The sequence below is a fragment of the Periplaneta americana genome, chromosome 4 (assembly GCF_040183065.1).
Source record: "Periplaneta americana isolate PAMFEO1 chromosome 4, P.americana_PAMFEO1_priV1, whole genome shotgun sequence".
Taxonomy (NCBI): Eukaryota; Metazoa; Arthropoda; class Insecta; order Blattodea; family Blattidae; genus Periplaneta; species Periplaneta americana.
The window spans coordinates 125,245,661-125,259,290 of record NC_091120.1 but is presented as its reverse complement, the minus strand read 5'-3'; positions in this window follow the sequence as shown (position 1 = coordinate 125,259,290).

Sequence of the window (13,630 nt, the reverse complement as noted above, 5' to 3'; positions counted from 1 at the left end):
CGTCATATGAAACTGTTACTAAACCTATTATACTTTACAATAATGAAGACTATATTCGATTAGGATAAGCTGTAACTCTAGTGCCGACATTAAAAAGGAAAATTATCAGAAATGTAATATTTTTGGCCCAATATGTAATAATGGTTTATCGAACTGATCTTGGACTTAAAAATCCATACAAAGAAACTTACATTGTTATTGTTATAAAAATGTATAGAATTCGGTGACTGGGTCACGTGATTAGAGTGGATAACACAGAAATAAAATTCGCGAATCTTAGTCATAAAAGTCAGGCATATTCTTCATGGGATCCAGGGTTGAGTGGAAAATGTGACGAGTAAGACATATTTATTATATTAAAGCAGGTTTTCCCTTGAATCCATATTTGAGTATTTTTCAGTCAGGTTAGATAGGCCTAGTTACATGGCTGACTCCTGTGGTATATGGGTCTCTACCGTGGGCAACACAAAACATCAAATTGATAACATGTATGTACCGGCATGTTGTATTCAAATCCACATCTGTGGTCTCCATGTTATATCAAAATTACATGTCTGAATACCAGTACTATGACCAATAAGGCACGACTTACTTATATACCATAATTAAATAACAAGATCATTAGGACTCAAGTTGTATAAAAGTCACTAACTGTAGGATATTTTCAACTGAACATTAGTAAATAACTCGAGGTTAGTTTCTGCATTTATGTTGTATAAAATTAACTTAACATGTGAACTAGGTTTAGTAATATCTGATATATGCAGTAAAATATGTGGCAACATCGCAAAGCATGAATGAAATTCGTGTGTAAAACCAGTTTATTTTCAATTATGTCGCCAATGAGAGAGAAAACATAATCATGACTGCCTCCTGATTAAGCATCTCAATACGTGTGAGAAGGATAATGAACATTGGATTCAGGGCTCGATTTCATTTGGTTTGTGGACGTAACCTTTGTTCTTTCAATACAAATTTCGGTAACAGAAATCTACAATAATATAAATTGTTTGTCTTCGAGTTCAGTGAATGGATTTCCTCGCTCATGGAAAATACAAGAAGCACAACGAAATTCAATATCAGCATCAAAAGATATATCAGAAGAATCAGAAACTTGGAAATAAATATATTAATTTGTAATTTAACTTAACCTAGAAAAAAAAAATTAAATATGTCCTATAACATCATTTCACCATAATAGGAGTCTAAAAATTAACAGATATCTGTCTAAATACAAAGAAAATGAACTTCATTCACCATTTTACTTTTAAGGAGAAACTTTTCTCTTTTTTTCTTACGGAAATATTTTCTGTAAAGTTAATATGATTAACTTGAGAAAATTTGTCATTTATATTTAACTTAAAGTTAGAACGAAATAATCTAAAATTAGTATTTATACAACTAAAAACTCGCAGTCAAATATAATTAAAGACTAATTTGATATCTTAATCTGAGGTTAATTGGTTTTAACAATTATTAACGAGAAACTTATTTGCATAAATACAAGGTTAAAAAAGTTTACTAAAATTTAAGAGCTACTTTGCAAGCTCGAAGTATTCTTGCTTTCTTTTGATTTAAATCTGATGCTCTGCAAAGAAAAGTCTAATTTCAGTATGCCATCAGTACAAGTAGGTACATATTTCATGCCTAAAAACTTATTCAGTATCAATCTGGGACTGTAATTGTTTTGAATTTATTTTCGAAAATACTAAAAAAAATCTTTGTTTAAAATTTTGCAAACTTGATTGCATGTCTGCAAAAACAAACTTAATTTTCTTCCACGAGTTCTTTAATACACTGGAATGAATCAGATTTTTTTAGTCAAGTGATGTCGGCCAGAAATCAAGTTTTTTTTTTTTAATATATATATATATATATATATATATATATATATATATATATATATAAATCCATGGGGTAACAGATAGCATAAGCGTAATTTTCGATTTGTATCGAACTATTATCGCAGCATTATGGCAGTAATAGCTTGAAGTAGTATAAATGATGTTTACACAACATTTCGTGGCATTTTTCCAGTATATACTTTTGTTTTTGCCATTCTTTGGGTAGTAGTTTTAAGTACAATTATCACTGTTTTCGATTTTACAAGGATTTTTAGTTTTCGAATGGGATTAAGTACCAGTTAAGTATAATAGTGGGGGAGGGTGGTCGCAAACAAAAGTCTCGCCCAAAAGTGGGTCACATCTTCAAAAAGTGTGGGAATCACTGAATGAGTTTAAACCCTCCTGGTGTACTCAAGTACAAACATGTCAATCCAATAGATTGAGAAGGAGAATGGGGAGGGCAACAAGAGAGCAACATACAGCATCAAATATATAACTTTCTCTGTACTATTTTATTTCCAACAGCCTCTCTCAGAAGCATAAAGAAAATGTATATGTGCTTATATAGTATTTATAGTTTGTTTAATTTCTAAAATTATTGGGCAAGCATACAGCATGCATAGAGTATTTGGTACTCTAGAATAGATAATAGTAGGCCTGTATACATAATCATACAAAGAGGAGAGTTGAAAGGCCAAAATTAAGGTTGTTCGATAATGATCAGATATGAAGCTAACAGAAACAAAGAGAATGAGTCAGCTCAAGACAAATATGATTACATTACCTCCTTAGGTGAAGGTTAACCCGAACAGATTGTGGAGCCACATAAGAAGAAAAAGAAAGATCTATCATTTTTGGATCGTGGTGTCCATTGTGATTTGGACTGAATGTAGTAACCATGTAGTTGTGTATATATTCGCAGTTTTATAGGGACAAATATTCCTAACGTATTTCTCTCTTTTATTTGACTGATCCCATTTTGAAGGGGAATTAAATTCAAGATAAACTGGGTATGATGGAAACATATCCTGTGTTCCTGACAGAATATACATAAACAGATTATATAAAATATTATATTATTATTATTATTATTATTATTATTATTATTATTATTATTATTATTATTATTATTATTTGGATCTCATGACATGATATTAGACACTGTACAATGGCACTTTCCTGATAAAGCTAATTATTTCTCCCCCCATTTCCAGAGGACCCAAGCATCATCCATCCTCAGATGCATTCTTGCCTATTGGATTGTAATGCATGCGCTCATATTTTCTTTCTTTCTTTTTTCCTTCCTTCCTTCCTTCCTTCCTTCCTTCCTTCCTTCCTTTCCTGTCTCGTCCGACAGAGGCTTCTGTGGTCTTAAGAGACATTGACCTGCAGAAATATCTATTAAGCAAAGGACTCTGTGAGATGTGAAACAATTAGACATTTTGCAACCTGTCGTGTCGTTGCAATCTAGGTTACAGTTATTTTGCATACTGTAATTCAAAGATACGAAATCTTCAGATTTATTTCTCTTCTGAAGAAAGGAATCATAGGGATTATTCTTTAATACCAAGTGGAGTTAGTGGGCTATATTAGTAGAGTGTGAGACTGTAGATTGAAAGTGGGATTTTTCATCTGATAACATACTGAATAGGTCTGGGATCCAATTAGCCTTCCATAAAATAGATTATTGGGTATCTACAGGAAGTGACAGGCGGCCAAACATGTTTATCACATTACCTATTACTGAGATCAGAAAACACAGGAGCTCTATCTCCCTTCTTCCTACCCACCTTCCCTCTCTTCTTTGCATCTGAATGTCATGTAGCTTTAGTGTATTATAATGATGATGATGATGATGATGATAATAATAATGATAATGATAATAATAATAAACTACATTTCACTTGTCTTTATATTTTATAGTATATAGCTCTGATAAAAGATTAAAAAAAATATTCTTAAAATATTAACTACGGACTTTATATGTGTACAGTTTTAAAGAAAAAGAAATGATTAAGTCGTGTAAAGAGAAAATTTATACATATAATCTAAAGGAATAAGTTTTTCTTACGTAAAATTTCTCCTTTAATGTTGCTCAGGATAGAGACCGATGGTGGGCTTATGTGAGGGCGGCAATGAACCTCCGGGTTACTTCAGCCATTTGTAAGTATCACACAGATGTTTCATAAACTTAGATAACCAGCAAAGTAAATCATAAATAAGGCTAATAATATAAATTTTTTCTGTGTGTTGAAGTCTGTAGTGACATTAATTCAACCTTAAGATTATTTGCAGGTTAATGATAGTTGTTAAAAAGTCATAGTTGTTAAAAAGTCCCAATACAAAGAACTGTTGTTTCGTGGCATCTGATATATCTTGAAATTGTTTTTATGTGCAAGTTTCACTATATTTGAGTCTTATCTTTGAAACAGGTTTGTTTGTTACCACTGATGTGTTGATGATTTTGTAAGAATACTTGTACAGTATAGTAGTAACTACTATCCCAGATTGTTATTTTTTTAATGGAGGTAGATTAGTTTTAGCTTTAGTAATTATTAAGTGTGCCTTGTTGGATACTGTCCACATAATACAGTACGTCCCAAAATACAGTATATCAATAGCAGGTAGCACGATTATGTAGTGTAGACAGAATAATCTGTATGAAAGATTATAGTGCTGTACACAACTTGAGGTTTTTTCAGTCAAAACCAGACTTGCTACTGACGTAACTTAACGACATTCACGTGTGCTATTATGTATTGGATTTGTCATGATATAGCATCATTACATATTTTAGGTAATTAATAGTATTAGTCTAGATTGAAATAGTATTTGAAAAGTAAACTTGTTTTATGTAGAGGAAATGTGCATTTAATCTCGCAGAGCATTTAGAAATGAAATACACTGGCCAATAAAAAGTGAATTACTTCGTAGAGAATGAATCATCATCAGTAAAACATCATTTTAGAAGGTTATTGAATGAAGGACTGTGGAAAGATGTGATGAACATTTTTGAAGATGAATATGAGCCGCTTTTTACCCCTAAATGCCAGGCCATGTGCTTTATGATTTTAGAACACTCTCTGAAAAAGAAACATTTTAAGTTTTACAAATATGTGATGGCTCTATTGATGGATTACCAATGTGTGGCACATTTCTGTTACAAGTCAAATGTTTTGTTTTGTTCAGTTTCTCTCTCTCGAATTTGATAAAGATGCCTCTGAGTTGAGAAGATGTTGCGAGATCTGTTGCATTGGTTGAGGATGGACAAAGTATTTGTTCTGCAGCTAAAACTATCAATACTTAATGTAAAAGCATCTGACGTGCCCTGCGACAATTTCTTAAACTTGGTACCTACCACAGGTGATCTGAATCAGACTGTGGGAGGACTACATCCAGCAGGGATGACAGGTTCTGGTTCTCCCTGTCTTACGACATGACCATGATCCAGGTGAGAAATCATCTCAATGCAGTGAGGAGCATCACTGTAAGTGAGATGACTGTTAGACAAATACTTCAGGAAGTCAATTTAACCTAAGAAGACCTTCAATTGCTCCACACCTCACCCCCCAGCACCAGGCAGTGCAATTACAGTTCATGCGTCATCATCAGAATTGGACTGTGGACCTGTGTCAATGGTGCTCTTCTTGGATGAGTAGTGATTTTCTTTCCAGTCACCTGATGGTAGAGAAGGAGTATGGAGAAGACATTTGTCTTGCATCTTCTCCAAAAGAACGCTGTTTGGAGGTGGCTCTTTCATGGCATGGGACAGTATCAGCTTTGAGGTCTGGACATAGCTTGTTTCCGTTAATGTAGGTGCTCTGAATGCTCACCAGTACATAGTGGAGGTGTTATCATCGAAAATGTTATCCTTATGCATAATAATGCCTGTCCCCATGTTGCTCACTGTTTGGACTACCTTCATGACGTCAGATTACCAACTCTAGGGCTTCATGCAGTCCAGACTTAAATCCTATTGTATTGTATTGTATTGTATTTATTAACATTCCATGGCATTCATACATTGCTTTACAGCTAGAATATGAAACAAATAAAAAAACTTAATACTATTATAAAGTCTTAATTTATAGTCACAGTCAAGATGAAATATATACAGACGAGATTTACAATATAGTCTACTAGTACAACACATAGTTTTACTATCAATTTCATGAAGTGTTATTGAATGTCATGAATTCACCTACAGAATAGAAGGCGTGAGAAATTAGGTATTCTTTAATTTGGCCTTAAATAATCTTATGATTTGAGTTTCATTTTTTATATCGATAGGGAGGCTGTTAAAAATGTTTACTGCTATATAACGCACTCCTTTTTGGTAGCACAACAGACTTGCCGATGGAGTATGAAAGTCATTTTTTTGACTTGTATTAATGCTATGAACTGTTGAATTCGAAAATTTTCACGATTACATACGAGGAAGATTATTAATGAAGAGATATACTGACAAACCATGGGGATTATTTGTAGTTTTTTAAAAATATTCCTACATGATTCCCAAGATTTGGCACCTACTATTATTCTAATTACTCTTTTTTGTAATAGGAATATACTGTTACTATCTGTGGAATTTCCCCAGAATATTATTCCAAAACTCATTACCGAATGGAAGTATGCAAAGTATATTGTTTTTAAGGTATTGATATTTACTATCTTTTGCAAAACATGCTGAATTTAGTTTTGGGGTAATTTCTTTAATATGATTTTTCCAATTTAACACATTGTCGATTTTTAAGCCAAGAAATTTGGTTGTTGTTGTTTCTAATAGGGATCTATTGTTAATTATTGCGCTAGAAATTTGCGAGGTTGAATTTGGACAGGATTTGAATTGAATTATGTTAGTTTTGTTACAATTTAATACTAATTTATTGACTGAGAACCAGTCACATATTTTGAAGAGAATTTCCTCTGTTGAAGATTGGAATGTGTTGGAGTTATTGGCTGTAATTACTATACTTCTGTCATCTGCAAATAATATGGGATGACCTACATCTTTTATTAGGGAGGCAAGATCTTTTATGAACACTAGACAAAGTTGGGGAGCTAATATTGATCCTTGAGGAATTCCATTATTAATAGTTCCCCATGTTGAGACAGATTTCATAGTTGTATTGATTTCGACTTTCTGTTTCCTACCTATGAGATATGAGTGAAACCATTGGTGTGCAACGCCTTTAATTCCATACTAATATAATTTGTCTAGCAGATGATTTATCTAGCAGCATTTTATGAACGCCTGTGGGATATGCTCTGTCTAAGTGTCCAACGTCGTAACTTCGACACCTTTAATGAAATGCAGGCAGCATTGCAGGAGTAGTTTAATCTCATTCCTCAGGAAGTGTTGCATACCTTATGTTTAGGAATGACAAATGGAAGCCATTATTGCTGCCAGAAGTGGTAACACCAACTGCCTGTATACAGAATGTTCCAGAATTCAACTGAAGAAATTTATCTGATTATGGAGGGGTTGTAGACAAGCAATTTGAGATAAGGAACCCAGGGTCTCTGAGGAAAAATATCTGAGTTATAAGTTGTTACATTTGTTTACATTGTAAAAGGAGTGTGGAATGGCATGATTTGGTTTCGGACCTTTTTAGGGATTGGATGAAGACCAGTTGTTAAGAACTAATCAACAGTGTTTTCAAGATTTAGCTTCTACAGAATCTATAAAATTGCCAGCAAATAGTGAGACAGTATGCCACTGCACTGCTTTCTGTTCCACCATCATTCATTTTCCTTATTGTGTCTATTTTAGAAGAAGATTATCAGCACGAAGCTGTGGTGTAACAGATAATGCATCAGACCTCAGGCCAAAAGGTAGCTTGTTCGTTTGAATCCTGCTGTAGTAGTTTTTTTAAATCCCAATACCTCATATTTTATTAATGAGATCTCTGAATTCTTTCTTTTCTGAGCCACCGAATTACATACTGTATAGTTATTTAATTATGCTTTCGTCAAGATTATACTGTGCAGTATTAGCCATTGGTTCAGGACAGTTCACTTGAGATCAAGTCAGTCGTATTGGACTTCTGTGGAGTTCAGTTGGGTATTTGTTGGAAATGTGCTGGCCTTTGGTTTCAGAGATGACGAGTTCATGTTGTTTTTGTGTTCTGTGGTATTATTTTCATGCATTTTGTCCCATTTTAATGTTTAAGTTGTATGGAATTCGTAATTTGTCCAAAGTAATGGATATGCATTTTTAAAAATACAATATTTCTTTACCCTTCTAAACAATTATTATTATTATTATTATTATTATTATTATTATTATTACGTACATTACAAAATAACTAGATCTGGCTTTTCAATGTTCCAACACTAGTTTAAAGTGACATACCGTAAGTTAAAAAAAAAAAGTACCTGCTGAAGTTTGGATGTTCGACCTCATCCTCTGACAGAAACTATCTACAGTGCCACAGAGACACAGCAATATTGCATCTGACACATTTCCAAATATACCACTATGCCACGTGCAGGTTCAATCAATGGCGTACTGGCCCAAATATTTCATGCCATTACGTGCAAGTTCGAATGCACAGACTCGTAGTTTCCTATCTTGTAATACTTACACATACTGTACTCAGGACCCCTCCACAGCCCCTTAAATTTCTTCAGTTGAATTCTGGAACATCCGTATAGGCAGTAAGAGTCAAATTACTGCCCAGATGTTTCGTGGATACAGAAGTTGCTTACCTACGTGGCTAACGAGAAAGACAGGCTATGGCATGACGTCACATTCTTAGTCATAACATGGCCAACATTGAACAAATGTATATATAAATGCACGTTTAACATGAGTTTAATATAGCAATTCCTTAGTTTTTTTAGAACTTTGAACATGTAATTTATATTAGGCGATTGTCAAGATGGCCATGACTAGACCATGATAACCACGTGACTTCGAATCATGCTGCAGCCTATCTTTCTCATTAGCCATGCTTACCTAAATGTGACGTAACCACACGCCAATATATTAGGACAAGAGATGCGCACAGTCACAGTTTCAGTGTCAAAATCATGTGTTAATGTAAGCCATTGTCTCAATACTGGTAACTTCATGAAATGCATTACTTGAAATTTCTGCCTAAATTACAACACTTTAGAACTTTAAAATAAACTGCAAACAAAAAGCATTTTGATGGTAGGAATGAAGTGCACAGGATACATGTTTAATAAGCCTTTGTGTAAATGTAGAAAAACTAAAGCAGAAGCTATAAAAATTGTATATTTCTTAAAAAAAATGAAGTGATGTATTTTTTTTTTATTTGCCAGCCAATGTATATGTGTCTTTTACATAAAACTTGCACCAAAATTTGGGAATTGTCGTCCTCTTTTGTATAGTAATTACATTATTTCTCATTGCATTCAAATATTTTGAGTTAAGATCTGATTGATCGATTTTTCAGATCAAAACATTAATATTTACTTAAGTTTTTGGCATGTAAAAGTATTTCACGATATTCAACTTATTAATGATGTAAATAAAATTTTCAGGGATCCTTTTCTCATCCACCTGTTCTTTCTGCTTCGTGGTGCATATGACTCTGCCAGCTAACCTCTGATGTTACCTCTTGCATGTCTGAAAGTAGAACAATGTGAAAATTCCTCACATAGTCGTTACCCTCATCTCTTGCTCTATCATCAGAGGTAATAAAATCCTTACAAATATACCTCTCTTCCTTCCTCATTCGGAATTAGCGTCTTGCATTACAGGTCTTATGTTCGGTTTAAGTTTGTCGAGTAAGGCGAAGTTCGATATTCGCCCATGTTCACTCTGCAGGAGGACTGTCATGTTTGTTTCACTTTGTTATAAAAATATTCACTGTCCTCTACTCATGCTTAAGCCACTTAAGGATTTTAGCACAGCTGTTGCGATTAGTTTTTCATAAAACTTTTAACGTCTTGGTTGCCTCTCTGATGTTCATGTTCGAACACTGCATGACACTATTAGGAATGAAATTCAAGATTAACACAATTTCATAAAGATTTTAGTCGGTTATGTCTGAAGGAAATGGAAAGAAATAAACAAAACATGAACATTTAATTTGGTGAGAAATTTAAAGTTTTATCTCATAATAAATTGTGTAATAAACTACAACTTTCTGGCTGCTTATCATATTAACTAGGCTCCCCTTGCTCTGATATAATGAACAAGGCTAGAGTATTTTAACATACCTAATTGAAAAAGAATGTACAACCACAAATCAGTGAGAGAAGCATAAATTATGATCAGTTCTTGAAAATGGTGAAAAATGTAACTTTATGACACCATAACATATTATGGTTACAACTGACTTTAGAAACATTTGTAATCTTCAGTATTCTACATGTTATATTTTACGGGAAAGGAGTGAATTAATGTTATATGACAGAAAATTATGGTGTGAAGGAGCATTGAGATAATTATTATCAGTCTGAATTTGAATACCTACTAGATGAAAGAATGTGACAATTCGTCACTTTAAATGGGAACTTTTTCAATGGAGGTTTACATTGGACTTTGTCATTGCTGTTGAAATCAGAAAACATGATGTTCTGAAGGTTAATCTAGCATACAGTCAGTCAAATGGATATATGTATTAATTCATAATCACTCCCAATGCTTGGTATTACTTCCTCTTTTCCCATTTTCATATGAAGTTGAATGTAGATACAACCTTCAAAACACTGTGTTTTGCCAATCTCCTGTTTGTACCGCTTTTTGGTCATATATCCTGTATGAAAAGTGCTTTCTGGACATAGAGAAGGCTTGTTTCTAATGGTGTGTCTATTATATTAACTGAAACCTGCTCAGTAGCTGTTAATGCCATTTAGAATCTGTGTTTTGAAACATATCTTTATAAAACTATATTCTGTTTATTTATTTTTATGTGGAACCATTAGTACACAAACAGATAAATTACAGAAGCCTTATAAATTTGCTTACTAATCCTTTCGCTGTGCTACTGTCTATTGGTGCACTTGATTTTGGGTGATATTGTTCAACAAGAAAACCTGTCTGCCTATTTCTAATGTATAGAATCTGTTGTGAAATGTTTTTACAAGCGTGTATATACCTTGTGAGATTGCTTCTTCCAGTTTTAAATGTAGTTTTACACTACTTATTTTCAGAAAAAAAAAAAAAAAAAAGATAAGTTTGTAGGGCAGGAAAAATCCCTCAAGAATGAGTATTTTTATACGAAGTCAATATAGAAAAAAGTTATTATTTTAAAATGGTGATTTGAGGATACATGTTGTATGCCGTTTGAGTATTCATTGTTTTCTTTATATTGTGAGCTATGGGTTTCTCCTCCGGTGCCAGAATCTTACCTTAGGTTGACAGTAAATTGTCCAAGTGTGTTCGTAATATAAAAAAATGTTTCTAGATGAATACTGTGAAAAGAAAATAATGTGAATTCTTTAAATAAATTAACATTCCACTAGAAGGGAATGTTTTCAAGAAAATAGCTTTAGTGCATTTATATTTTCTTTAATGAATATATATCCTTCAATATCAATCCCTTCCTTCGAATAATCTTGTAAAAATTTGAAAATTCATCACAATCCATTGGCATAGTGGGATTTTTTCTCAAGAAAACAATCTCGTCCTGTAATGCTTGAAAACACTTGTTTTTTTGTATCACACATCATTTTTTTTCTAACATAACTTTTATACTGAATTTATAAATTTAATCAGAATTATTTATTAACTGCAATTTTTGTGTGACTTTTTCAGGCTCTTATTTTTATTTTACATGTTTGATAAAATAATTGACGTAAAACAAAATTTGAAGTGCTCTTGTTTATTTGTGGGAAAGACAACACATATTTGTAAGTCAAACTGCGAAATAATTATTTGCGTGCCACAAAATAAACTTAACATTAATTTTAGCAGTACTGAGTTGGCCTGTTTTTTTGTTTATAAATTTAATATTATTTTGTGCAATAGTTCTGTATTTACAGTCATGCTGTTATAGCAAGAAAGTATTTAAATCATCCCTGTCATCACTCAAAAATATTAAAATAAGGACAACTTCTGTCTGGATTATTATTATTATTATTATTATTATTATTATTATTATTATTATTATTATTATTATTATCAGGGGCGATTTCTCCGGGCATGCTATGCTTGCTGCGCAAGCCCAATATTTTCGTAGAATGTGTATTTCTCAAAATGGGATTACGTACATAAAAATTTATTTTGATTTTTGTAATAATGTCTAGGCATAATACCATCCGCAGGTTGGACACCGCAAGATCGCAACGCTTGCTCGTTTCTCGGAGCTACAGGGAAGACGTAGAAACAGCGAGAATATGATGCGCGCGCAAGTGCCTTCTTCCTAATCCGTCCCAGTCGCACATGCTTCTGTTATATGCTGTATGAAGCTCTGGTCCGAGAGCTTCCAAACAATGACTATTTAACGTAGCCAATTCAGCGGTTTTCCCGCTAGATCTAGCGTTTTTCGGCGTTAGTGAAGCGGGTAAAATTTATGAACCTTGTATTGCTGATCTAGGGATTTAGCGGGTATTTTTAGCACTCACAGCGGCAAAATAATATAATTTTACATTGACAATACAGCAATTTAGCGGTTTCTGCAAGGCTTCACAGCGGATGTTTAAGAATCGAGTTGGCAACACTGATTGGCAGCAGTTTTTACCAGTGAATGTGCTGTGATTTGCGAGTGTAATGTAATTTTATGAGCGGAATGCATATGTTAGCTGCTGCATGTATTATTAGTTCTTAAACGTTAATTTGAAGTGTTGCAATGAGTTCGGAAATGTGTGTTATTGGAACTTTATTATCAAATCCATTTTCCCGGAGGACTATTCAAGAGAAGACCGACATTATAAAGAACGGCAGACCATGTCCAGGGCTCCCAGATTTAAAAAGAGCATAAGGAGAAAAATAGAGAATATGTGTGCTCGTTCAGTACATCTCAATACAACAATACGCATTGGTTGGCAGGGCCGAAAAAACTGAATAAACTGTTTTGTTGTTATTTTCTACAGATAACGGTGTATGGTATAAAAGTGGCTTTGACAATTTAAATATTTTAACATTGTTTATTACAAGACACGAAAAGTCTGCAAACCAGATGAATTATATCCTCCCATCTTCCTCCATCAATAAAAGAGCAAGCCTAACTTTCGTGACCAGCATTCGCCCCTGATTATTATTATTATTATTATTATTATTATTATTATTATTATTATTATTAATCGTAATCATCGTCATCGTTATCACCACCATCATCATTATGGAAGTGAAAGTTGGCAAATTGAAAACCAAGGATTAAGAAGCCATGGGAATGGTTTTTAATTTATTAACATAATCACAATTTTAATAAGTTAATTAATAGTTTGAAAAACAATAATTAATTAAAAGGATTAAGAAGCCATGGGAATAGTTTCTAATTTATTAATTAACATAATCACAATTTTAATAAGTTAATTAAAGTTTGAAAAACAAAAATTAAGATTTTTTGCCAGAAAAGCTTTCACCTCATATCCGGAACAGAATAACCGGCAATACCAAAACAACGACACTTTTGGCAAAAAAAAAAAAAAAAAAAAAAAAAAAAAAAAGTCTTTCATGCGAAAGGGAAGTGTCGGGCGAAGATGTGAGTGGTTTTCGTGGATCGCACATGCTGCATATTGTTTACTCTTTACATTGTTCATGCATAAAAACATAGACAGAAAACCCTGTCATGTCCCTGGAGATCAGTAAGTTGTCACTTGGGCCTTGCAAACAATTTGCAGAGACGATATCTTTAAATTTACCACTT